Source organism: Odocoileus virginianus, chromosome 12 (assembly GCF_023699985.2).
Source record: "Odocoileus virginianus isolate 20LAN1187 ecotype Illinois chromosome 12, Ovbor_1.2, whole genome shotgun sequence".
Classification (NCBI taxonomy): domain Eukaryota; kingdom Metazoa; phylum Chordata; class Mammalia; order Artiodactyla; family Cervidae; genus Odocoileus; species Odocoileus virginianus.
In genome coordinates, this window is record NC_069685.1 from 62,824,894 (window position 1) to 62,851,049 (window position 26,156).

At 52.4% G+C, this 26,156-nt stretch overlaps 1 long non-coding RNA gene across 3 annotated transcripts in view; it reads right to left on the reverse strand.

Moving 5' to 3' along the window:
- Window positions 1-366: 366 nt before the first annotated feature.
- The window catches only part of LOC139037821 (uncharacterized), a 41,828-nt gene continuing 16,038 nt past the window's right edge, over window positions 367-26,156 (reverse strand). For 2 of the 3 annotated variants that reach the window (XR_011490742.1, XR_011490740.1), the window contains exons 2-5: window positions 6,282-6,367; window positions 5,251-5,426; window positions 4,186-4,322; window positions 367-3,528 (exon numbers count right to left, since the gene is read on the reverse strand). This is a non-coding gene — a long non-coding RNA (uncharacterized lncRNA). Of the gene's footprint in view, window positions 3,529-3,883; window positions 4,100-4,185; window positions 4,323-5,250; window positions 5,427-6,281; window positions 6,368-26,156 lie in introns of those variants that run through there. The other variant, XR_011490741.1, reaches the window with a different exon arrangement.

Sequence of the window (26,156 nt, forward strand, 5' to 3'; positions counted from 1 at the left end):
CAGGAGTCGCATGCCATGGACTGGCCTGTCCCCTGTCTCTGGCTGCACCCTGCACTGAGTCCCCAGCTGAGAGTCTGGAGACACCGTGGGGCTCACAGGACACCGCCTCCCCCACCCCAGCTCCTGGCCGCAGCTGCCTTCCCAGGGAGCGGTCTGCACCATCGCCCACCAGGTGAAAGGACCCCAGGAGGTGGCCGCCTGGACTGGATTTCAGTTTGTTTTCTTTAGGTGGAGAGACATCGTGGGAAGCCGACCTGGAGGAAATCCAACCCCTGAAGAATTTGGCTTGCCCCAGCCCGCGCCCAGCCCCCCCAGACCCCTCCCCTCCTGCCCTCCTCTCCAGTCTGCATCTTATTCTCAAGGATTTTAAAAAGCTTTGTGAGCCAGGGTGGGAGGGCCAGCCGGGCCAAAAGGGGGAGAAAATGATTTTAAAAGTCACAGACCAAGGAGATGTAGCCCTGTGGAATCGCAGAAGAATAGAGTGGTTTATATAGAAAGAAGTGAGGGTTGAGTGACGCTTTGCTGAAGTTCCCAGAGTAGCTCAGTCTGGGTTGGCATCGTTCAAAGTCATGAGCGGAGAGAGGAGAGGACAAGGGCCTCCCAGGAGAGGGCCCCTCTCCTCCCCAGCAGAGACCCCTTTGTCCCCAAACACAGGTGACATGGAGAGTGCTCCAGGTCGTGAGTGACGCCACCACCTAGCAGCTTCCCAGCGGACAGTATATAGAGTGCCACCTTCTTTCCAGGACTGTGAAGGGAGGGGACCAAAGCCAGCTGCAGACAAGATGCCCAGCAGCCTCTCATCGGTGTCGTCAGGCCATGTGTGCATGTGTGTGACGCGTGTGTGTGTGTGTTAACGACACAGGTCCATTGGCCATGGTTATCTGGGGAAGGGGCGGGAGAGAGGGTGATTTTTGTTATCGGCACTAAACCTGCCCCCACAGCAAGAGTTTTTCTAAGAATACATATGATCCGGAGCTTTAGGTTAAGTTGTTAAACTGTTAACTGATGAAAGGATAAATGGAATGTCATACATTCATTCAATGGAATATTACTCAGTCGTTAAAAGGAACAAAGTGTTGACACATGCTACAACATGGATAAACCTCCAAGTACGATGCTGAGTGAAATAAGCCAGAAGCCATGGGCCATGTACTGTATGATTCCGCTGATATGAAATAATAAGAATAGGTAAATCCATAGAGATATAGAACAGACTGATAGTTGTTGCCAGGGGCTGGGTGGGAAGGGAGAACACAGAGTTTGATCTCCAGATAGTATCAGGGGTACAGGGTTTAATTTTAGGGTGAAAACACTGTTTTGGACTAGACAGAGGTGGTGGTTGTATCACACTATGAATGTACTAAATGCCAACAAAGTGTTCACTTTAAAATAGTGAACTTTATGTCACATAAATTTCACCTCAATTTTTAAAAATTAAACATTGAAGTGGATCCTTGGTGGGCCCTAAGGAGCTGCTCGGCAAGATCCGCTGAAACTGGAGCAAGAGCTGCCCGTGGGTCCCAGAGACACACAGGGGAGGCTAGCAGCCCGCCCTTCTGGATAACCGCAGACCAGAAACTACCCAGATGCCCATTGGCAACGGCCGGAGCACAGACTCCGGGAGATTCACAGACCTGAGGACTCCCCAGCCATGAAACGCACACACTACCAATATCCACAACCACAGGGGCGAGTCTCAAACATGCAGCGTGAGCCAAAGAAACCAGGCAACAAAGAGCACGCACAACTCCGCTCCGATGAAGCTGAAGAACGGGGGACCTTACAAGTCAAGATGCCAGTGACTTGCACCTGCTGAAGGCTGAGAGTCACTAGAAAAAGAGAATAGTATTCATGGATGGGGGGCTTTTGAGTGTCCCCCACAGCCAGGCAACACGGCAAGCACTCTGTGCACTAAACCCTCAAATGTTTTTATACCCATTTCACAGATGAGGAAGCTGGGGGCACCAAGGGTTGAAGTCTTGTGCTCGAGGTAAGGCAAGGAGCTAAGTGGCAGGCTGAGGTCTGAAGACAGTTGTGCTTGGTTCTGGGGACTTAAACACTAGGGGGACTTACTCAAAGACTTGTAAGAACCTCTAAGTGGACCTGGACACCGAGCCTTCCTGAAATCAAAGCCCCATGCTCTTGACCTCTCCCTTCTAAGTTTGAGTATTTTATAAAAGACTAAGCACCCAGCAGGAGCTCAATCCAGATTGTGCATGTGTCATTCATTCAGTCATTCCTGTCCAACCCAGTGCAACCCCATGGACTGCAGCCCGCCAGGCTCCTCTGCCCATGGGATTCTCCAGGCAGCAACACTGGAGGGGGTTGCCATGCCCTCCTCCAGGGGACCTTCCCGACCCAGGGATCGAATCCGCCTCTTACATCTCCTGTACTGGGAAGCCTGTTCTGTACCACCAGCGCCACCTGAGAAGCCCCCAGTCCAAGTTAGTTATTATCATTAATAGTAGTGGTAGGACTTCTCTAGCAAGTGATGAGGGACGGAGGACAGCCCGGCCTCGTGATCAGTGGTGGATCCAGCCTTGTAAGGGAGTGTAGGGACAGAGGCCCATAGCCTGGGAGACGACAGGACAAGGTGGGGTCCACAAGCCAGAGCCCAGAGCCCTGGCGACTGTCCTCCCAGAGCCCCCAGACTCTCTTCTGAGGTACTGCTGACCATCTGGACCAACATGCATGGGCCACTCCAGGCCTGGTTCAGGGAGGTGGAGTGCGCGTTCACAGATCTCTGGACGGAGCGGCTGGGGGGCTGGGACCAGCATGCTCTGAGCTCCTCCGCCAGGAAATGTGCATTGAAAATACATCCTGATCGATCAGAGGCCGGAGGTCAGGCACCAGGGACAATGCATATTCCCTGCATGCCCAGACGTCCCTCGCAATTTCACAAATGAAAATGGAGAACGCCTTGATAACCTCTCCTGGGACAGACAGAAAGGGGCTGTCCAGCGTCCCCTTCCAAGGCCAGTTTCTCTGGCTGATGACAGCAACCTCAGGCCCGGCAGAGCTGGCGAGGGTTTCAAGTTCAGCCACTCCAGGGCCCCCATTCCACAGGTGAGCACATTGAGGCCCAGAGCGGGGCGTGGACGGCTCCAACCCAAAGAGTGAGACCCGAGGCAGAGTCAGGTTTCAAAACCACCTTCCTTGGTTCCCAGGCTCGTTCTCCCTTGGCCAGTGTTCTCATGGTCCGACCTAGAGGGTCTCTGAGTCGTTTATTTCTCAAATATTCATTGAGTACCACCCCTACACGAGGTTCCCCGCTAGAAGCCAGCAGGGAGCCAGGCCAGGCCTGGGGCCTGCCTTCGGTGAGCTTACAGTCCAGGGTGATGGAGCTTCCAGCAGGTCACTTCTCAGCCTTGGAAATTCAATCACCTCAACTTCGCAGACAGCGGCCCAGGCTGAGGACAGGGCAGGGCCCCAGGCCAAGGCCAGCGGGCAGAAGGCAGCGAGGGGAAGGTATTGATTTACCGATAGTGTGGTTTCTCCATTTTCCTCTTCGGTTTTCATATTAACAGCCTGCTGGAGAAGAAAGATACGCCCACTCGCTGTTTTCTAAAGAGGAAACTGAGGCCCAAAGAGGGGAGGGCCTTACAGCGAGGTCACCCAGCCAACTGATTGGCTGAGGCTGGACTTGGGGGCGGGTCTTCTCACTCCAGGCCTTTCAGCTGGTGAGCTGGGCAGGGGCGACTTGCAGCCCCTCCGCATCTCACGCACCGTAAAAGAGGGGGCCCGCGTGCCCCCCCCGCCACACCCACCTGCCCCAGGTGTTCTTGCTGGAGTCTCCAAGGAGGAGGCGCCGTTCCCACAAGCCCCGCCCCCACCGCCGCAGGCCCCGCCCCCACTTCCCCCAGGCCCTTACTCTATACCCACAGCAGACCCTGATCTCACTATGTCTCTTGCCAAAGCAGCTGAAATCGTTCAGGTCTTGGCTGGAGTCTGCCGGCGAGGCTGGAGGTGGGGGGCAGTGCTGGGGAAGGGGATGGAGAGAAACAAAGCCTTCCTCCTCCTTAGAGACAGTTTGTTCTGCCGACGGCTTGTTGAAAATATTGTTCATGCTCCAGGTTCAGAAAGGAAAGAGGGGAGACAGCTGGGTAGGGAAAACATTACTTGTAGACAGCTGCGTCCAGGAAGGAAGCGGTGCGGGGTCGAGGGGGTGGGGGGTGGGGGGCGCACCTACTGCGCTCTGCAGACCCTCAGAACAGCAGCAGCCGCCGAGCCGGGATCAGAGGCGGCTCTAACCGTGTTGCATTCACGGCTCCACTCCAGACTTCCGCTGACGACTCTGCCACTCTGAGCCTCAGTTTCCTCATCTGTAAAATGGACGTGACAATAGTTCCTTTGTGGTGGGATAACCAGGGCAGGAGGTGAAATCAGTCAAGCACTCAAGCACTTAGCCCAGAGCCAGGGACAAGCCCCGGTTCTGTTTATGCAGCTTAGAGTCATTATTTCTGTCGTGAGGTTATCATTGTTGCAGTGATCTTTGAGTTTAGGATGATCTGGTTCTCTCTCTTTCCAAAGCAAGGATTAATCACAGGGGCTTAAATGGCTTGTCCAAGGTCTCACAGCCACTGGACTGGCTACAAAGTTTGGGGGAACTCAGTGCAAAATGAAATGCAGGGCTCCAGGCTCAAAAATTATCAAAAACAGCAAGATGGCAACAATGGAGGCTTAAACTGCGCATCAGGCCCTCTTGCACGTGGGACCTTGTACGGGTATGAACGCATCAGCACATGGAGACGTTTACGTCCCAGATCAAGGTCTTGAAGAGCTGGAGTCGGGCCCCAGAGTGCATCTCCACTCATGCACCTCCCTTCTCTGCCCCCCTCTTCTTTCCACACCCAGGGCACCCCAAAGTCACGGCTCAGACTCTTTCCAGAGCCTATTTGCAGATGTATTCTCGTGGGTGACAGAAGGAGATTGCAGCTGAAAGCAGACTCACAGTTCCTGGGGGCTGGCCGTGGTGAGGGTGAGTTGCTACCACCACGCATGTGTGATGCAACACACTCGCGGGCACCGCGACACACTCGCTCAACAGATCCTCACAGTGAAGACCGAGCTCGTCTTGCCTCTGGGTCAGGGAGGGCTCTGTGGCATGATTCCGCTGGACAGATGGGCCCAGGGAGGCCCAGGTGGGCCAGGGTCAGTCAGAAGACTGGCAGCAGGGTTAGGGCTGGGTCTGCCCTCCCCCACCCCCACCCCCTAGGTCACCCACTGGCACATCCTTCCCTCTCTCCTTACTTTTCCAAGGTCTGGGCCTTCATCCGTCTTGCTCAGTGTGTTTGCCTGCAGGCCTGGCAGAGAGTTCAATTCAGTTCAGTCGCTCAGTCATGTCTGACTCTTGGTGACCCCATGGACTGCAGCATACCAGGCCTCCCTGTCCATCACCAATTCCTGGAGCAAGCCATCAATAAGAGCTAGTTGAATGAATGAATGAATGAATAAACCACTGTGGCAACCGCCTCTAGGGTGCCCCCACCCCAAGATCCGTAGCTTTTAATATTTTTCTTCTGCACAGTACCCTCTCCTGGAGTGTGAGTGGGACCGGTAACTTGCTTCTAACCCATAAAATACAGCAAAGTTGACACAATGTATATAGTTACCTACAGAAGACTGTAAGGCCCATCTTGCTGTAATCTCCAGCTTGTAAACTGGCTTCAGAAAAGCAAGCTGCCATGGTGTAGGCTCCCTGTGTTGGGAGGCCCGCACGGCATGGGACTGTGGATGGTGTCTAGGAGCTGAAGATGGTCTTTGACTGACACGAAATGCTGAAACCCTCCATCCCACAAGCAGAAAGAAATGAATTCTACCAACAGCCTGAGTGATCTTGGAGGCAGACCTCTCCCAGCTGACCCTCAGTGAGACCACAGCCAAAGAGTGACACTTTGATGGCAGCTTTCTGAGACCCTCAGTTGAGGACTCAACTAAGCCACGTCGGGACTCCTGACTCACGGACACGGTGAAATAACAGAGGGGCCGTCACTTGCCCAGAGTCCCACAGCTGGGAAGGGGCTGAGTCAGGATCAGAACAAAGTCCTCTTGCCTCTAGAGTCTTTTCTCTGAAATGCTACACCCAAGAGATTGGCTACATCCTTTGTGGGGCCCAGTGCAAAATGAAAATGCAGGGACCCTTGTTCAAAATTTGTGAATTTCACGTCGGTGACAGTTGAGCATTAAATGGAGCTCAAGGTCCTCTGTGAGAGCACAAGTTATGTGCCCATGAAGCCAGCATTGTCTACATGGGTGATGTTAACTCACGTTACTCTTATTACCATTTCCTCTTCCTGTGTGCCTGGAGTCTTCAAGTCGGGGAACAACAGAACAACTGAATTCTGGAGTCTCAAGGATCTTGGCAATGCTGGAATTACAGAACAGTACATGTGCCCTCAGATCCTTGCTAGATCAGGACTCAGAAGATCAGAAAGGATACAGAATAGGTTGGCATATACAGAGTGTTGGAGCTGGAAGAGGTCACTGAATCAACCCATTTTACAGATGTGGAAGTTGAGCCCCAGAAAGTAGGAGTGGCTTTCCTGGTACCCAGGACCCCCGGAACCCCCTTTGTGAATTGAAGTCAATTCTCTGGGTCCCAGGCTCTTCTCATTCAGCTGACAAGCCTCCCCCATTCCTCTGCCTCTGGCTCCCTAGGGCGATTCTTCACTCCATTGTCCCCCTTGAGGGCCCCTCTTCTCCCAAGCCATCCACCTCTCTTAGCTCAGTGCCCCAGGAGATGTTACCAGAGGTTGCTTAACTCCAGTGATAGCTTCTTTAGAAAGAACAAAAAGGAGAGAGGAGATGCAAGCAAACACACCACTCTAAAGAGGCCCTCATCAGCCTGTTATGAGTGAGGAGTTTGTTTTCTGTTAATATTTTTTCTGCATGGTGTGCTGCAAATAAGAACATTCAGAGAGCAAATGGGTGGCGTATTTATTGCTGTTGGCCCTCCAGCAGGACTAAGCCAGTCATCACAGAGAAGCTGCTTGACGTACAACCTCAATTCTTGTACGCCAAGGTTAAAAAGATCAGGCTCCACTCAGGCTGGGTTTCATCAAGCTGGCTCAGAGCGCAACCCCAGAACACCCAAGTGTAATAGGATCGAGCCTTCCACGTGCTCCCCGCATCTCAGGGCAGGTGCTCAGCACCCAGCTTCAGGTACCCACCAGGTACCAACCAAGGACCAGGGCAGGCTGGCGTCTCCCCTCCCCAGTGAAACTGTTCTCAGTGCTGCAGCCTATCACTGGTCACCTGACCGCGGCTACAGGAAGGCTCAGGGCGTAGCTGTGAATTGCTCAGAGGCCCCAGCTGAGCAGGCCAGGCAAGGGCCCTGAGCCAAGTGCAGAGTCCTGCTTCTTAACTGCTACACCCAAGGCTGGCTGCCTAACTGCAAGGCTGGATGCAAAATGAAAATGCAGGGTCCCTTGAAAGTCACACCCCAGGAGGCTAGGGTGCATCTCTGAGCAGAAGGTTGAACAGACAAGATATCAAGGGGGCCGCCTGGGTTCATGAACTATCATTCCTGAATGGGTGATCTTCACCTCCCCATCCACACCTCTATTTCTTCATAGAAAAGAAGTAAAATAATGAGTACCTACCTCATAGGATTATTATGAGGATTAAACTGAGTTAATACACAGGAAGCCCTTAAGACAGTCGCTGATCCATAGAAAGAACTAAACAAGCATGGATTTTATCATCACTGGAAAGATCACAAGTCTGGAACCTGTAGCCTGGACTTTGCATCTCGAGTTGTTTTGCTTTATATCATCATAGGCTGACATTGCGCTTCCCTGGTGGTTCAGTGGTAAAGAAACCGCCAGCCAATGCAGGAGACTCACGTTCAATCCCTGGGTTGGGAAGATCCCTGGAGAAAGAAATGGCAACCCAACCCAGGATTCTTGCCTGGGAAATCCCATGGACAGAGGAGCCTGGCGGGCTACAGTCTATGGGGTTGCAAAAGAGTTGGGCACAACTTATCAACTAAACAACAATGACAACAACAGGCCAACATTATGTGTTTTATTTTACGGGCATTAAAATACCTCGGTTAAAAAAAAGTTTAAGTGTTTGATCATTGCATCAGGAAGGCCTGGATCCAGTGTTGTTTTGCCTTCAGCGGTCCACAGTGACCTTGGCCAAGGCACCTCACCTCCGGGGGCCTCCGGACACCCCATTGTGTTCTGAGGAAGCTTAAATTAAGGTACGTGTGTGTGATGGATTAGCAGAGCAGGGCGTCAAATGGCCACCTGAATACGGCCCCGGCAGCTCCAATTCAATTCCAAATCCCAGGGTCTCCGAGGGGCCTTCCTCATGGAGCCTGATGAGCAGGAAGACAGATTCCCCAGGTGCCTTTCCTGGGGCGATGCCCCCCTTTGCGTCCAGTGTCTGGGCCTCTCTTTTCCACGAGGATGCCGAGCAAGGTCTGCAGGACGACTTCCCCGGATTACAGGGCCCTGTGCTGACACCACCCGTGTCTCTGAAGGTTTCTGCCAGGAGGCGAATGGGCACACTCTCTCAGCACCTCGGTCTGCCAGCTTGTCTCTTCCACCAAGAAGGAGGAGGCACCCTGAGTTGCTTACATTTGGCACAGAGGCTTGGACAGGATGGTAGTGGGCAGGGTCCCTGAGACCCTCTTTCCTTCCTCGAGAAGAGTTGAGACCTCATCACCAAGCTGCCTTGTTTTCTGTCTTCTCTGATTTACCCACGTGGAGGCAGACCTGGTTGGCTTTCTCTCGTGCGCCTTCCTCGTCCATAGCAAGCTAGAGCAAGGCCAGCTTTCGCATTTGATATGGTCAAGCAATGAGCCCCTTAGGCCCGACACACAGATCCTGTGGCCCAGCCTAGCCAGGTCAAACTCACTAACAGCCATATGAAAGTCACCTTCCAATGCCCCTCTTCCCATCCACCTCTCCTTTACAAACCTTGTCATATTTATCCTGTTGCACAATTTAATTCTACTCCTCAGGAGGACAGACTTGGTTCTCTGTTGACTGAAAGTCCAAACACCAACTAAGGCAAGTTTGACCACTCTTCACCTCTCTTCACCTGCTCTTAGCACATGGTCCGAGGCTCAGGTGTGAAACATTACTTCCATTTAGAATCAACCTCAGTATTTTTTTTCTTTTCTTCCTGCTTCCAGCTCTCTAAACATGCGTGAATAGAAAATATAAATATATGTAAATATAATTCTGTGGCTGTTTGTGTTCAGGATTTAGAATTTCCTCCTAGAGGGAAAAGGCAGGAAGGGAAAGGCTTGTAAGCACGGGCTGTGCTTCATTAAGAAGCGTGTTTGGGGTGGCGATCGCTTTTCTCTAACGTAGACGAGTCGGCTGGAAGCTGACCTCGGTACATCCTGAAATTTCATCAACTCCTTCCCCCCCACCGCCTCCCCCACCACCACAAAGAGCCTCTCCTGACCCCTCCCCCACCAAAACAGAGCCCTTTTCCTTCCTGCCTCCCAAGGACCTCCAGGGGTCACAGGCTCTGCGTGAAATACACCCCTCGGCTCGGATCTGTGGGGCTCCGGGCTTCCAGACAGCTTCAGATGCCTGGCAGTCCGCCTGCCGGCACATGATAAGGCCCCAGGTCACGAACAGCAGGGCTGAGGGCTGATGCTGAGAGCCACTGTCTGCGCCGCTGGAAAGGAATCCTTGTCCTGATTTCAGCCACAGACACACTCTGCATCATTAACACAACTGTTCCAGAATACTAATACACGGAATATCGATAATAACACTGATCATCGCACCAGCTCTATTTGCGTGTTCACTATCTCTGATAAAGGCGGAAACCCTGACAGCTATTTATTGGGTGTCTGTTAGATGCTAGGGACTTCCCGGGTGGCACAGTGGTAAAGAATTTGCCTGCCAATGCAGGAGACATGGGTTCCATCCTTGGGTTGGGAAGATCCCCTAGAGGAGGAAATGGCAACCACTCCAGTATTCTTGCCTGAGAAATCCCAGAGGGGCCTGGCGGGGTCCGTGGGGTCGCAAAGAGTCAGACATGACTGAGTGACCGAGCGCACACATGAGATGCTGACATCTTACAAACATCTGGATATCCGATTCTCACAAGGATCCTATTCAAGGAGGGTGGATTATTCTTCCCATTTTACAGATGAGGAAACCAAGGCTCAGGAGACATGGGCTCCCTTGTCCAAGGGCACCCACATGGTACAGGGTGGCACTTGGCAGCGTACCTGGGTCTCTGCCTTTCTCTCTATTCTGAACATTCACCGCAGTGTAGAGATGTCAAAATAATGTTTCTTCCCGGATTAAGCTCAACAAGCAGGCTCCCTCAGAACTGGAGCCCATGACCCAGACTCCCACCTGCCCTCCTGGCCCCTGATATCCTCATAAAAATTTTAAGATTTGCCATCAAGGTTCATCCTAGCAAAGCCCCGTTGCCAGACCGTCACATGCCAAACACCCCAGCATATGCGTCAGCCCAACCCTCGTGATATCAGAAATATGGAAACTCACTCAGGGCTTTCCCGGTGGCTCAGCAGTGAAGAATCTGCCTGCAATGCAGGAGATGCAGGAGACGTGGGTTCGATTGCTGAGTCCGGAAAATCCCTTGGAAGAGGGCATGGCCACCGACTCCAGTATTCTTGCCTGGAGAACCCACGGACAGAGGAGCCTGATGGGCTACAGTCCGTTGGGGTCGCAAAGCGTCAGACACGACTAAAGAGATTGAGCTTGCATGCAGGCGTGGAAATGAACTCATAGACTCTCCCCTCTGCAGCTCCTCCATCAACACCCTGGCCGCTGGCAGGGTACCCCGAGCGCCTGGCTTGTGCAGACGGGTGGGGCCACCATGCTGGTTTCAGCTCTGGGCGGGCCCTGCAGGAGGCAGAACCTTCTCTCCCTGCTCTCGACTTAACCTCTCGGCCAGAGCCGGCCAGGCTTCAGGGGGCTGGGCTGGGGGTGGTGGAGGGCCCGATCAGCCTGAGCGGCGAAGCCCCCTTCAGCTGGCGGGACATCAAAACCCACGCAAACTGCTTCCATGTGGTGCCAGCCCTCCGCCTGTGTCCTTCACGTCGGATTAACCCTCGGGCTGCTCGGACAGACATGTCCTCACCACTCTGCTTTCATGTTTGCCCACAATTTCAATGTCATCACACAAAATCAAGGCTAATTGTGAACAGACCTCCCCCACTCCCCTGCCCTGCCTCCCCTCCCCCCTCCACCTTCCCCGTCCACATCTGGAGCCCACAACCTCTCCGGGGGCCTCGGGGACCTGCTGAGGCTGCGAACTCTTAGAATCTAACTCCATCCCGCCCGCCTTCCCTTCTTCAGCCTCCTCCTGAATCTGGATATCGGAAAGTTCTGTTCTTTCCTCTGCCGTTGGCTTTGTCATTTGCTGAGAAGACCCCCAGGAATTCTCCACCTCTCTCTAGGTGGATGGCCATGCCCTGGCAAAGCCAAAGGAAACGCCTCTTCAGCCGGACCAGGAAAATCACCCAGAGCTTCCCCCTCTGCCGGTCACATCCCACTCCCCCCACCCTCACCCTCGCTGTGTTTCGCCTGAGCAGGAGCCCATCGTGATGCACGAATATGCTGCCCCACACCCCACCCTCACCCCTCCTGTGCCCTCATGTGAGCGACGTGAATCCCACAGCAAAGGGGCATTTCCAGCTTGATGGGGCTTCCCAGGCCAAGAGGAAGGAATTTGGCACAGAAGAAATGGAGGTGTTGGCCATCCTTGGAGGATCCCAGAGGAAGAAAAGGTCTTTGATGCTTGCAGGTGACTTCTTTGGATGAGGGATCTGGGACGAATCTCCGGGTTCTGGTGGGAGAGGTGCCCTCGGGTACCCAGGGCTCCACAGAGGGCAAGATGTTTGGGGGCAGAAGGGTGGGGGGAGTGGGTGGTGGTTGGTGTCAACTGTGTGTGGCCAGGTCCTCCAGGGCGCTCCAGAAAGAAAGTCCATGGGTTGCAGTGACACTTTGTTGCTGTCTGGTCGCTAAGTCGTGTCCGGCTCTTTGAGACCCAGGGACCGCAGCACACCAGGCTTCCCTGTCCTTCCCTGTCCCCTGGCGTTTGCTCAAACTCACGTCCATAGGGTCGGTGATGCCATCCAGCCATCTCATCCTCTGTGGCTCCCTCTCCTCTTGCTTTCAATCTTCCCCAGCATCAGGGAGAAGGGAATGCAAACCACTTCAGTATTCTTGTCTTGAGAACCCCGTGAGCAGTAAGAAAAGACACTCTCTCTACTAAAAAAAAAATCATAGTTTCTGGAGAATTCCCTGGTGGGTCAGTGGTTAAGACTCTGTGCTTCCAGAGCGGGAGGCGCGGGTTAGATGCCTAGTCTGGGAATTAAGATCCCTCATGCCACGCCATGCAGCCCAAAAAAAATTGAAAAAATCATAGTTTCAGAGTCTGAGTGGGGGCTCCGGGACCACCTAGGTACCTACTGTGCAGAGGAGAAAGCTGAGGCCCAGAGAGAAGAGAAGGGCTTGCCCGAGGCTGGAGATCAAGGTCGCCCTTTGGGACCAGGAGCGTCTTCACCTGATGCTGCTTTTAGGAAAAGATGGCAGTGAGCACCACTGGTGGCTGATACCCACTGCTGGGGCCCCTAGAGAAGGCAGCCCACCCCGGACAGGTCCCAGAGGAGACACAAAGAATCTGAATTTGGATCCGAGCTCGGCGAACACCGCTGAAGCACAGGGCCAGTGGCCTGTAGCCCGAGGCGACATGTATGCTAAGATTTAGCAGAAAAGCAGAGCAAAGGGAAGGAAGCAGACCCACTGGGCTCATATCCCACCTGCTTGACATGCTCGCCGACCGTGTGGCCCTGAGCATGCAACCTAACCTTTGTGGGATGGAGTACATTTCCACCACCGCCCTCACAGCACGTCCCCTCCTGCAAACCAAGTGTTTAACTCGACTTAACCCATTTAGCTCTAGTACAGTCCTGGGCTATCATTGCCCCATTTCCGAGGTGTGCAAACTGAGGCTCTGGTGCACATAAGGAGGCATGAGAAGTCAAGATTCCAATGAAAAACCCAAAGGGTAGCTCATCATATACCAGAGTTGGTACTTCCTACCTGCCCCCGGAACCACTGTATCACCCTCCTTCCTTCCCTCTCCCCGCTGCTACCCACCACTTTGTCCCCTGTGTCTGTGGGTCTGCTTCTCTTTTGTTGGATTCACTGGTTTGTTGTACTTTTTAGATTCCACAATAACTATAAATGGAGTATATTTTAAAAACTTTAAAAATTGTGAATGACTGTATTGTACACCTGCAACTTATATAATATTGTCCATCAGCCATACTTCAATTAAAAAACAGTTATAAACAAAAAAACCAAAGTGCTTATGGAAATGAATAAAGGGACAATGTGAGTTATTTAATAAAGCAATGATTTAAGAAGCAAGGAGAGGCACGATTGGATGGATGGATGGTGAATATACATTTGCCCTTCTCCCGGGCTCTAAGGCACATTTTGCTTTCTCCTCCTTGGGTGAAACTCGGTGTTGGTGGTGGAAAAGCACTGCCACTTCATTTTCAAGGACCGCAGAAGGGAATTTAGACTCGTACCTCTCCCCTATCGTCCGCATCTGCCAAGAATAAGGCTGAAGCCGCTCCGACAAATGAAATTCTGACAAAACATGTCACAGGCTTGAAGCATCTGTCACGGAGGGGAAGAGACGCACATTTGAATGTGAGAGAAGCGCCCCAAGCTTTCGAATGACAATTGTGCGGTTCCCTCCAACCGTCCCTCTGACCTTCCGCCAGCAAGGAGGGCTATCTTCGGTAAACATCCCCCCAAATAGTTTATCTTAATAAAAACGCCGGTGATGGAGACGGAGTTAATTTGAAAGGGTTTCCTCGGCCGTTTCTCTTGTCGGCCCATCGCTGGGTGATGGCTAGAGTCAACCACTGCCCGTGCCTGGCGGAGTCCTGCAGGACTCATGTCCGTGGCAACAGGGCAACACGACCCTGTGTAATGAAGCTCTGAGGAGCCCAAGTAGGTGATTTCAGCTGGCACGCTGGACTTGACGTCAGACACGGTCAAGGGCCAAACTCTCACACCCTCACCTCTTTGCCCTGGAGTTTAATAGCAGAAGGCGGGCGACTAGATGTCCATTTTACAGATGTGGAAACTGAGGCACAGGGAGAGGAAACAGAAGCCTGTGGTCCCCTAGCAAGCTGTCTGAAGGCCTGGAAACTGTGTTTCCCTTCCCTGAACACAAGTGCCACTGCCAGCTGGTAACTGCGTGCTGCAGATATAAAATTCAGTAAATTACAGCAGGAACCCCTGGGGGTCCCTACACCCAGTGAGCAGAAAGAGTAGGGGCTTAGGGGGTGGGCAGCATGGGTTCAGATTCCATAGAGGCTACCTCCCGGCTGGATCACTTGGAGGACGTTGCTTAACTGCTCTGAGTCTCAATCAGAAAAGTCATAATATTTCGCAGGAGAGTTCTGAGGGTCCGGCAGCTTTGCAAGGGGATATAAAGGCCTCACGCAGTGCCTGCCACAGAGGAGGCCCCGCCAAGTGTAAATTCCCTCCCCTGATTCCTAATCCGGCGTCTTTTCACCCAAACCCATCTACATCCCTGTTTTGTCCAGGCCTGAGCCTCCGCACTGCCCAACCCCGAAAACCTTGCAGATGTGGCAAAACGAGGAACGCATTAGGCTGGCCAGCGATGGTCTGCACGGCCGTGTTTATGTTTGCAATAAAAGCAAGCAGGTGCTGGCAATTTAACTAATCAGGTACCATCCTGGCCCCAGACGCCCGCCCGCCGCCACTCGTCACTGTGGGCTAATCTCTGCCTGGCCTTCCCCAAGCCCGCAATTAGCCTGGTCCCCTGGCCCTGCACATGGCTCAGATTACTGCCACGGGATGGATGAATGGACGAACGGACAGACCATCAGTGGTCCAAGACCGGTGGTGCAGAACTGAGCACTTCTCAGACCCCTGGAGAAGAGAGTGGCAACCCACTTCTTGCCTGGAGAATTCCATGGACAGGGGAGCCTGGTGGGCTACAGTCCACAGCGTCACCAAGAATGACTAACACTTTCACTAACTTCTGCTAAAGAGATGGACTCTATCAGGGGTTTGCCCAGGGGAAGATGAGCAATTTCTAGAAGTTGTACAGACCTTCAGACAAACCCTCGTGTGGGTGAGGCTGCTGCTGCTAAGTCGCTTCAGTCATGTCCGACTCTGTGCGACCCCATAGACGGCAGCCTACCAGGCTCCCCCATCCCTGGGATTCTCCAGGCAAGAACACTGGAGTGGGTTGCCACTTCCTTTTCCAGCGCATAAAAGTGAAAAGTGAAACTGAAGGCGCTCAGTCGTGTCTGACTCTTAGCGACCCCATGGACTGCAGCCTACCAGGCTCCTCCGTCCATGGGATTTTCCAGGCAACAGTACTGGAGTGGGGTGCCATTGCCTTCTCTCCGGGTGAGGCTAAGCCTCCAGAATTCAACCTGATCAACTTGGCCCTACAGAATCTGACAGAACGGCTTGTTTGTGTCTCCCCCGAGGTCCGTCCTGCCCCCCGGGGGGGACATTAAGCATCTCTCCTTGGCTGTAACAGGCACTCCAGAGCTCCTGCTTCCCCTGCTGGTGTAGGGCTCCCCAGGACCCTGGCTCCCGGGTCTCATCTGATCTCGTCCTCCTGAGACAAAGTCCCACAGGCCTTCCTGACCCGGCCCTGCCCTCTTCCTTCTTCCCTCCTCCCTGCCTCCCCACCTGCCATCCGTCCAGCCCCTCTGGGGTCCAGGCCATTCCTTGGACACTCTGCTTCTCTCTCTTCTTACAGCCTCACCCATGCTGTTCCCTCAACTTAGAAATCTGTTCCCAGAGAACGTCTCTGGCGGTCCAGCGGTTGAGACTCCGCACTTACGCAGCAGGGGATGTGGGTTTGATCCGGGTTCCGGAAACTAAGATCCCTCATGCCCCATGGCATGGTCAAAAATAAATAAATAATAAAAATAAAATAACTCAACTGTTTATTTTTATTTATTTTGTTATTTATTTGGCTACGCCGAGGCTTCGTTTTGGCATGCGGGATATTTAGCTGTGGCGTAGAAACTCTTAGTTGCAGCATGTGGGATCTAGTTCCTCGACCAGGGATCAAACCTGGGCCCCCTGCATTGGGAGCACAGAGTCTTAAGCCACTGGAGCACCAGGGAAGTCCCTAGCCAAGAAGACATTATTATCCATCATTGGCAAACAGAGGTACTGAGGCTCAGAGAAGCTATGTTTTTGCAAATAGCCAAGCCCCCAGCCCTGCCTGTCCAGCTCTAAAACCGTGCTCCAAACATTCCGCATCACGTGACCCATGAAGTCACGTGACCTGCCCTTAATGCTTGTGGTTACCTGATTACGTGGGGTGGGAGAAAGGAGACTCAAGTTCATGGTGGGTGGAATAGAGGGCATCGAAGACGTCTATCTGGCTGGACCACAGGGCCTTTGCAGAACCTTGGCAGGAACTGGAAAGAGTAGGCCCCAAGGGGCCACAAACCACAGAAAAAAGTCAGTTCGACTCAGACCCTGAAGCTTTCCCCTGCTGCTTGCTGGTTCCTGGGGAGGGGTGGGTGACCGCGTTCCCCATCCATCTGGGAGGGGCCTCTTGGGGGCACTGGCCTCCCTGTTCAGCTGGCCTAACGTTTTCTATTTAAATGCAAATTTTGACTTTTCGCTTGGCAGCTAGCAAAAGTTTTTTGCACTGGAATGAGGGTCAGGATAATAATTTATCCACCGGCCTTTTTCTAACAATTATTATTTGTTCAAGGGAGAGGGCGGAGGCCCCAGCGATGGGGGAAGGGGCTCCGTGCCAGCACACAGGGTGGCCTGCAAGTGTCAGGGGCAGAGGCTGAACCTCCATCCCTGAGACACCGCAGCCAAGGGGTAAACAGAGGGAGCCCACCCTGGGGACCCCAGCCCCTGGGGCACACAGAAAGGAAACTGGCATTTACTCAGGCCTCAGCCCTGTGCTGGGACCTGAGTGGGCCTGAGGACTTCTTGAGAAGTAAAGGTTGGTCTCAGGGAGCTCCAAGCCTGATGATGGGGACAAAAAAGGAAATAGATCACCGCAGTACAGAGTACCGCCAACTTGGCACTGAGGCTCGGACACTGTTGAGGCTAATGAGCTGAATGCAAAGTCTGAGAAGCCTTCCTGGAGGAGATGGCAACTGTTCATAATCTTAAATATGACGAGGGGTCAGCCAGGCCTTTCTCATATTCTGATGGAAGAGTGTCCCTTGGCATCCTCTATGGGGAATAATTAGATAAAATCTATCGATATGATAAATTGGCACTTATGCTAGAGAGATTCTCCCATATGCACACATAGATGTATAAGGTTACTCAATGAACCTTTTAAGTAATGGCAAAATAGTAATGGAGATAACCTAGATGTCCATCAGTAGGGGACTAGACGCATAGATGATGATACAATGACACCGTGGAGTACTATACGGCTGTGTAAAATGAACGCAGAGGCCCTTTATTTACTGACGTGGAAGATTTCCAAGTCATGGAGAGTGAGGAGAGACACAGTGAGCATAGCAGATTCTGTGGGAAAAGCATCAAGTGTAATCTTTTGTAGCATTAGATTACATTTGCAAAAAATGTCTCTGAAAGGACTCATGCCAATTGAACACAGGGTTTGCTTGGGAGGAGGGGTCTTGGAGGCTGGAGGACAGCCCCGGGAGGGAGCTTTTCAGCATGTTCTGTACCTTGGTGGTCTTGATCCTGAACGTGATAGTGATTCAAAATGGAATTTTTAAACAAGAGGAGGCTAGCCAGACTGTTAGACAATAAGAGTCCCAGGCAGAAAGGTTTGCAAGTGCAAAGACTGTATTCATTCTCTGGAGAGAATGAACTAAAAGGCTAACCCTCCTCAACAATAGGGGTGGCAGTTGGGATGGGTTAATCAGGATGGGCTCTGGCCTTTCACCACCAGCCCCTAGGGTGGGCTAACACGTTGTGGGGGAGACTTTAAGCTCTTTGTTAGCTTAGGGGTTAGTTCACTGCCTTTCCACACTGGGAATACTTCTTTCTAGAATTGGTTTAAGTTTTTCCTTCATTGGGGGTTAGCTATCTCACTGAATCTCTCATCTTTTGGATCTCAGATGAAATGCTATTCACAGGGACCTTTTGCATCAGTTAGCTACTGCTGCATAACAAAACATCTCAAATGTCATGGCTTCAAACAGCAGGCATTTGTTTAACTCACACGTCAACAGGTTATGTAGGTAGTCCTACTGATCTGGACTGATAAAATGATCACTGCATTTGAAGTCAGTCAGCAGATCAGCCGTGTTCTGTCTTGTCTAGGCTGACCTTTACTGGGATGGCTTTTCTCTGCTCCATCAGACTTCCAACCTCCAGCAGAGGGTCTAGGCTCATAATCAAGGTGGTGGCAGGGTTCCAAGAGAAGAAGCAGAAATGTACAAAGTTCCTGGAGGCCTCTGGTTGGAGATGGTCCTATATTGCTGATACCACATCCTGCTGACCAAAGCAAGTCCCATGACCAAGTCCAGATTGCAGGGGTAGGAAATAAATGCCTCTTTTGATGGGTTGAGATGCAAAGGTGCATTGAGAGGGGAAATGGCTACAGGGAACATTGAAAGACTGGGCACATTTTTGCAATCAACTTTCCCCGTCCCCATTCTGTACTGTATCTAGGGAAACATCCCCAAAGATTGTCACTTCACCTATATGGTTTCTCATGCCACACTTTTTCCAGTGTGCTCTTATTTATTTAGTTGTTAATTTGTTCTTGTCTAAGTCTTCCACAAAGATGTAAACTCCCGAGGGCCCAGCACAGGGCCTGGCACATAGTGGGAGCTGGAAAAACACTGTCCTGATCCCATTTCAACCAACACCCACACCGCTCCCCATCCTGAGATGAACAAAATAATCCAGTTCAACTCCAGCTCAGAGTTGGGGAGAGGGTGCTGTACCAGCCCAGACATTGATGCCTGGAAAGCAGGGGTACAGAGCTCAGCCCAGGCTGGACCACATTTCCCAGAGCCCCCCACCCCCCAAGAGTATTGGCATATCCTCCCCCCACTCCACAACCCCCCTGAGGAGTCTGGGTCTTGCCTCATAATTGCATCTGAATGCAAATAGCTCTGCCAATGTGAATATATTAAAATCCGCGTTGTCAGCGATCACAGTGGAGTGGAGGGGAGGGAAGGAGGCGGAAGGGGACCCAAAACACAAATGACTGTCTGGATGATCGCTCCATTCCAGGAAGGCTGGGAGCGGGTACCTCCTTGTGTCCCAGGAGGGTTTCCTGCTTAGCTCCCTGAAGAGACTCACCACTGGGGCCTAGCTCATCCTGGCGGTGGAGTTGAGGCACTAGCAGAAGACAACACCTACCTCCAAAATGATGCAGGCGGTATCTTTCAAAGGGGGTCACCTGCCAGGTATGGTTGATTTTTGGGAGGTGGATAAAAGAGGGCAGGACCCTGAACCCCAGGGGACCACGAAGTTGAGGTGGTGCTTGTTCACCAACTCAAATAGCTCATTCATTCTTTCATACGTTCGGCATTCCCTGGGCACCCACTCAAATTTATTGTGGCGTTAAGTCCTTCTTAAAAGTATCCGAGGTCCCCTGCAGTGCCTCACATGGGTGAAGCTTCTTTACCGTCTGGCTCCTGCTTCCCTTGCCTCGGCAGCACCCCCTCCTGTCCCCTGCCAGCACAGCACTTCATACAGGCCTTCTCCACTTCTGATGCCACCTCCAAGAAGTCCTCCCTGACTGTTCCCTTGACCACAGCATCTGTATTTCTTCATAGTTCCTGATATCATCATTTAAATTAATTTACTTTTTCTTATCTCTCTCCCCCCATTAAAAATGTCAGCTCTGTGTCTGCCATTTTCATAGCTGAGCTCCATACGCTCGTTCATGGCCTGCCTGATACCTGACAGTAGGTGTTTGTTGAGTGAGTGAGTGAGCAATCAAGAGGAGCAGTGGCTGATACTTGTCGCTGCCTAGGACATGCTGGTTTTCAGAAGACACGGGGAAAGGATGCAGTAGCCCTGTGTTCTGAATCAGGAGGTGGGAGGATACAAGTCCTGGCGTGAGGTTCAGAGATGATCCCCACTACAGTGGGGGAGGCCACCCGTCCATCTCCAGTCCACCTGGAGACACCATGGCAGCCAGGTGGACACAGTCCCTGCTCTCATGGCCAGCAAAGGAGGCAGACGACGATGGATCAGATGAATACGTGGTGTGAAGTGGTGACACCTGCTGAGCAGGGAAGTTGAGCTGGAGGAGGGGTTAGATAGCGCTGGGGACACGGGCAGTGTCAGGGAAGAAGAAAATGCTTTTGGCGGAAGCCCAGATGGAGAGAGAGCAGCCCTGTGGGGACCAGAGAGAACTGTGTCCCAGGCAGAGGGACTAGCCCGGCCAAAGGGAACAGAGCTGGCATATTCGAGAAACAGCAAGAGTTCCAGGGTAGTGGCATGGAGGGACTAGCGTGGGGCCAGGTACGAGATGCTATGAGAGGGGTGGGGTTTTGAGAAGTGTTCCACGGTGGAAGACATTGCAGAGGACTAAGCAGACCCAGGGGATCCGATAAACAGATTCCAGGCTGCGCTCTGCTCTGTGGGACGAAAGGCTGAAGGGGCCCCAGGGAGAGGCAGAGAGCTGCGTGAGCGGGCCGCTGCAGATGAAGGGGCGATGGAGGGGAGCTGGTGGGCTTGGAGCGCTTTAAAGGCAGAGTTGTCAGGACTCGCCGAAGGGCCGAGTGTGAGCGGAGAGGACTCCAGGGTGACCTGGGGTATGGGGCCTGAGAGCTGGGCATGGCACGCCGGGGACAAAACAGGCCACACCCAGTTTGCAGTCTGGGCAAGCAGGCTGGCAGCAGGTCCAGGCCCCTCGAATCCTTGTGGCCCACCCTCATGTCACCAGAACATCCTCGTCAAGTTGCCCTCCAGCTTCCACTTACAGCCCTGCAGTGACGGGGAGCTCACCGCCCAGCCAGGGAGCCGGTTTCCTTGTCGCAAACGTTCTCCTTCTTAAACTCTGCCAGTTTAATCCAGGCCAGAAAACCAAGAAATGAAAACAGGAAGGGAGAAAGGGCGGCCAGGAATGGGAGAGGGTAAAGTTTTCTGAACCCTGGAGTTCGGGGCTTCAGCATGTGAACCTGGGAGCGGAGATGTAAACCTTGAATCGGTAACATCCTCCCAACAACTTGACTTCAGCGATGTCACTACCCCCAAGTGACAGGCTAGGAGACAGCGGCTCAGCAAAGAGGACGGACTCGCCCAAAGCCTGCAGGAAGTGCGTGGAAGAGTCAAGATTCAAACCAGGGTCGGGATCCTACCTGTATAGTTCAGTCTTAGCATCCCCCATGGCTTCAGAACAGAACTGATCAGGGAAGTTCCTCTGTCCCCACCTCCTGCAACCCACCAGGCACGGTGATGCCCCAAACCCCCGCCTGCTGGTGTGAGCCTGGGGCCTCCACCTTGAGGGCACGTGAGAAAACAATTTGGGGTACATGGTTGCCCCAGAGTTAGTGGGGGCCACCCTGACCTTTTCTGACACCTGGCCCAGCTCAGGCAAAATGCCTAGTTTGCCAGTCTCTGCCCCAGTCTGGGGGCACTGCCTCGCCCGTACCACATCCAGCACCCAGCACAGCCCTCAGCACATAGAAGGTGCTCAATTAATGCATGTCTGAACCACAGGGTCAGGTCATGTCCTGTCCCCTCCTCCCTGGTAAGGAGAAAAGATCATCAAGCTCCCCACTTTTTAAAAATATTAAAGATAAAAGCCAGTCCATCCATCCCGGGGTTTCAGCGGCAGGGGCCGAGAGTCTGGGTGAGTGTGCCAAGTCGCGCTGGGACAGGGCGCCCGCGTCAGCCCCACTGCGAGCCTCTGATAAGAGGCACTCGGCCGGTGAATCCAGACGGCTTGTCCATCAGCCTATTAAACACCATTCTTACAAGTTTTTTTTTTCCTTCCCCCTTTTCATTAATACGCAGGGTGAATAGAACATTGAATAAAAATCAGCCTTTCCCCACAATTGCAGGATTGAAAGGTAACTGTCAACAGAGGGATTTGGGTGACAAAGGGACCAGTTTCGGCGCTTAGCAAATGATTTTCGGCTTGTCATTTCAATGGGCTGTGTTTTTCAGAGATTGTGGGGTGAGTTTTTCTTTTCTCTTTTCTTTTTGAATAGCATTTATTACCATGCTTTAAAAAAAAATTTTTTTGTGTGTTCTCTTTGCAGCCGTCCTTCCTTCACAGATGCTGTGTTTCCACCCTTCCCGGGTCTTCTGGATGCGACCTTCTCCCCCAATAAAATAAGATTAAATAAGACACACAACAGATCTGGGAGGCCAAGGGGGGAAGGAGACGTTGTGTGGAGAGTGGAGAGTTTGGAGGTGGGGAACAGAGGGCGGGGGTCTGAGTAGAGGCAGGAGGGGAGCTCTGGGGGCGTTAAGACTGACCTGGGGCTCAGCCCTGCCAGCGCTGGCCTCAGACCTCACTGGCGGCCGCCTGTTTTTCTCAGGGTGGAGATTGGTGACCCATCCTTGTCCTGTCGTCCTCTGGGAATTAGTGTCCAGCAGCGCCTTCGCTGTCCAGACCTCACCATTGTAATCTGGATGGCTTTAGGAGGGCCCCAGGTCTGTAACGATGGTGTGGCACAGGCTGCGGTCCCACGGACATCCAGCAAAAAGTTCTGATGTGGCTACCCCATCGTCAGCTCTCCAGATAGGCAAGAAGACAGAGGGACAGGACACAGCACACACAGTCAGTTAGAATATCAAAAGAGCACCTCCTGCACCTCCAAGCAAAAGTAAGCATCATTTTATCTTTTTATTTCTATTTTTTTTATTTTTGGCCTATGAGGGCTTAGTTTCCTGACCAGGGATAGAATCAAATCCCCCACCTTCGCCCCCGCCCGCTTTGGAAGGCAGAGTCTTAACCATTGGACCACCAGGGAAGTCCCAGAATACTTTTAAAGAGTTCTTTTAAGAGGGTATGACCAGGAATCAGGATGAAGCCTGAGGGGGTCCAGCTGCAGCTGGGCAAGTCTGTTTCAATTCCTGGGCCTCTTTTTTCTCATCTGTGAAATGGGCCAGTGGAACCCAATAGTGGCTCCAAACATTTTTTAAAAGCCCAGAGCAAGAGATCATGAGCAGTTAGGAAAATGCAAATTCAAACCACGATGAGATGTCATCACTCCCCTATCAGAATGGACAAGGCGGTGTCCCTGGGGTGAACAGAGCCAGGGCAGCATTGCAGGAGAGATGCTGGGGTAGGAGGGGCTGAGCTCATGAATGCTTTGAAAGCATCGCTATCTACAGTGGAAAGGTTCTAAGAGGGCATAGACCGGATGGGACCTCCCCGGTGACGTTGAGCAGATCCCATGGGTGTGCGAGGTGCTAGTAACACACCCAACCTCTGGCCAGACTCTGACCAGCTCAGACTCACTAGCCCATTTGTCCAGCCCTGCTGCAGCCAGTAGCCTGGACCGTCAGGGGTCCTGAGGACAGCCATGAAAGCCGCCCCCCAGGGTATTCCCCCATGGTCCTCATCCAGCCTCTGAGTAGATTCAGGACTCATCTTTGATGGATCTGGGATCCCCCCCTCATTGAGGGCCCAGAGCCTCTTTTTCCTTAATATTTATTTATTTTTTTGGCTGCATCAGGCCTTAGTTGCAGCACATCAGATCTTCATCACATCATGCCAAATCTTTCCTTGTGGCGCAGGGACTCTCTAATTGTGGTACCTGGGCTTAGCTGCTCCCCCAGTATATGAGATCTTAGTTCCCCAACTAGGGATTGAACCCATGTCCCCTGCATTGCAAGGCGAATTCTTAACCACTGGACCACCAGGGAAGTTCCCTCAGAGCCTCTTGAGATGCTGCCGGCTCCCAGAAGGGCCACCTGCTCCATCCATGCTCCACACCGTACAGACTGGCCCTAAGGAGATGGTCCCAGGCCATCTCTGAGACAGGCTGCATTTTATTAGTATCAGAAAGTCAAGTGCTGTGATTCATGGCCTCGGGAAGAACTGGCTCCATGCCCCAGGCATATTGACAGGTAGACAGGAATTACAGCCTGGTGAAGAGTTTGCATGTAAGTTTCTTGGGAGGGGGAAATGAACTCCTTCTACCAGGCTCTCCCCACCCCACTTCCCACATACCCCGTCTTCCAGGTGGAAGCTCTGCTGCCCAGCCCTAGTCCCCATGCTGGGTGGGAGACACTCCCTTGCCTCCTTCCCACAGCTTCCTGTTGGCAAGTTTAGACTAGGGCCCCCAGCATGGTCCACTTGTGGTGACTGATGGTCAGACCTGGGCCTGGGAACATCCCTAGGGTCCCTTCTTTAACGATTAAGGATGATTATTGCCTGGCAGGTACTTGAGAGAAACTGGAGGAATAGATGGATGGAAGGATGAATGGATGAATGGATGGGTGGGTGGGTGGGTGGGTGGATGGATGGATAGATGGAAGGATGGATGGATGAATGGATGGACAGAGGGATGGAGGAATGGAAGGATGGATGGGCAGATAGATGCATGGATGGATGGAGGGAGAGAGGGAGGGATGGATGGATGAAGGGATAGATAAATAGAAGGATGGATGGATGGGCAGATAGATGGATGCATGGAGGGAGGGAGAGACGTGGGGATGGATGGATGGATGAATGGATGGATGGAGGGATGGATGAATTAAAGGATGGATAGAGGGATGGATGAATGGAAGAATGGATGAATGGATGGGCAGACAGAAGGATGGATGGCAGATGGGCAGGTGGATGGATAGATGAATAGATGGATAGAAGGGATGGATGGAAGGATGGATGGATGGGTGGATGGGTAGATGGATGGATGGATGGATGGATGGATAGATAGATGGATGAATGGATGGATGGATATAGATGGATGAATGGATGGATGGATGGATAGATAGATGGATGAATGGATGGATGGATGGGTGGGTGGCTGGATGGATGACAGATGGGCAGATGGATGGATAGATGAATAGATGGATGGATGGATGGGTGGGTGGATGGATGGAAGGATGGATGGATGGATGGGCAGATAGATGCATGGATGGATAGGTGGATGGATAGATGGATGGATGGATGGATGGATGACAGATGGGCAGATGGATGGATAGATGAATAGATGGATGGATGGATGGGTGGGTGGATGGATGGAAGGATGGATGGATGGATTGGTGGATGGGAAGAAGAGAGGCAGGAATGGAGGATGGGAGGAAGGAAGGGAGGATAGGAGAATGGATAAATGAATGAGTAGATAGGGGGATGAATGGATGGATTTTTTCAGAGTTGAACAAACTCAGATTTAAATTCTTATTCCTCCACAACTTATCTGTGTGATTTGTTCAAGTTGCCTTTTGTCTTTGAGGCTCACATTCCTCAACTGTAAACGGGGTGGTGATGTTCAGCTTGCTGTAAGTTCTAACAAAAATCGTACATATGAAGGGACTGGTCTGATTTTCATCACATCCTTCTCAGAGTTTCCTGGCAGTGGCTCATCTGACACATAGTAGGTCCTCAGGAAGCCTTGAGGTTGGGGCTCACTTTTAGGCCTAAGGTCACCTGGCTTTCTTTGGGGCTCTGAAAACCCTTTCCTCAGTGGAATCAGGAGGAATTTCTGATGTTGACTCCCACTGAGTGAGGCGAGCAGGGCTGGGACACAGCCTCTGCTCACTTGTGGGCAAGGTAGACCCCTGCCCCAAGCTTGTCCTTCTCAGGAACCCACCAACTTGGAAGGTCCCAGCCCAGCCTCACAGGGGAGATCCAAGGAAGAAAGAGAAGCATCAGCCCCATTTCTCCAGCCTCCAGCTCAGGAATTGGAGAGAGGGGACAAGCCGGAGAAGAAACAGGTCCACACGCTGGTGTCTAGATCAGACACAAGCTCCCAGTTGCCCCTTCCACGGCAAAGGGGATATTTGGAAATCTGGGGAATTTTCCAAGTGACCTTCAAACCCACTCTGCTTGGGTTAAATTCAGGAAGTTTCCCAGTGCTGGATATGTCACCTGGCGAGGGGCCCTGCTTGGCTAAAGACCCCTCCAAGGGTCCTGTGAGTGAACTTGGTGGATGAGAAGAAAAGTGCATGATCATTGTTCTCAGCTCTTCACCTGCTCTTAGCTCACCGTCAGGGGCTCTGCTGGGGAGACCTGCCACATTCCAGACTGAAGCTACC